This window comes from Rattus rattus, chromosome 4 (genome assembly GCF_011064425.1).
Source record: "Rattus rattus isolate New Zealand chromosome 4, Rrattus_CSIRO_v1, whole genome shotgun sequence".
Lineage (NCBI taxonomy): Eukaryota > Metazoa > Chordata > Mammalia > Rodentia > Muridae > Rattus > Rattus rattus.
In genome coordinates this window covers 100,334,133-100,335,404 of record NC_046157.1, presented here as the reverse complement: position 1 = coordinate 100,335,404, position 1,272 = coordinate 100,334,133, and the positions used below count along the sequence as shown (strand labels likewise).

At 45.0% G+C, this 1,272-nt stretch overlaps 1 pseudogene; it reads right to left on the bottom strand.

Moving 5' to 3' along the window:
• Positions 1–205: 205 nt before the first annotated feature.
• LOC116898458 lies at positions 206–1,047 on the bottom strand (annotated as a pseudogene).
• Positions 1,048–1,272: the final 225 nt, after the last annotated feature.

Below are 1,272 nucleotides of genomic sequence, written 5' to 3'. Positions count from 1 at the left end.
TGCAGTTGAACTTTGATTCTTAATAATATCCTCTGGCATGTTTTGTTTTAATATTTCATATGAGGTAAGTAAAACGGGATTTAATGTTGAGCATTGGCCCCTAAGAAAATGCTCTTAAGCAAATCTCCTACATTTTGCCTGATAATCAAACCATTATATCACAAATAAAAATTATTTTCTGTACCCCTGGCATTGGCTTGGTATGTCAATAAATGAATATTCTCTCCAGCTGCCCCCTCCCTGCCCCACCCTCATCTTCATTATCGTCATCATCCAGCAGGTCGCTCTCCTCAGCAGAGTCATCTGCATCTGCCTTAGACTCCATCCCCGCAGCAGTCTCATCCTTCTCCATAGAGGCGCTGCTCTGGCCGTCATCATTATCTCTTCGTGTTTGCTTTGTTCCTTTTCAACCCCCACCCCACCCCCCAAGGCTTTCCAATAGAGAATCCACTTTTTGTTTTAGCTGAATCAGCTCCTTCATCATGGCCTGAAGGTCATCACCTTTCATCTTTCCAGACTTGGAAGAAGATCCCCGTTGTCCACTCATCGAATTGAACCTACTTTGCCCCAACACATGCTGGCGTTTGGAAGGCACCGAGGCTCAAGCAATAGTAGAAGGAGGAAGAAGGGGAGGAAGAGGAGAAGGAGAAGGGACACGTGTTAGGTAACTGTATATCCTGACATAATAATCCCGTTGAAAGTCATAGGCCAAGCAAATTGAGGAACCGTTCATCACTACTGCAGATCGTTTTCACAACTGCTTTTCCTCAGTTGACTACTGGCTCTACAGCCCGGTTAATATCTAAAACCAGGCCAGCGATCATTTATTTGGCCTTCCTCTCCAGCTCCAGCAGTTCCGGCATTTCTCTCATCAGCATGCTGGACAAAGGCAAAGCCCTTATGCGCAGAGCAACCCACAATTTTGACATACTTTGAAAAGATGGCTTCCACATCAGACTTCTTGATGACCGGAGTGTTGAGATTCTCAATGAATACATAGGAATTCATAGAGAGAGGAGCTGTCTTGTTGGTAACATTGGTCGCCATCTCCTTTGGTGATAAGGTTTCTGAAAATATTGGTGAAAAAAAACCTCACAAGAGGAAGGAGAGAGAAGAGACTGACTCATCTACTGATGGTTTACACCGAGATATGGAGCTACAGAAGCAAAGAACTAGAGGACCCTAGACGACCATTTGCTCTCAATCTCCTCACCAAGATAACGACGGGGGGGGGATGGGAAAGGGCGGGACGGGATAACATTTTAAATGCAA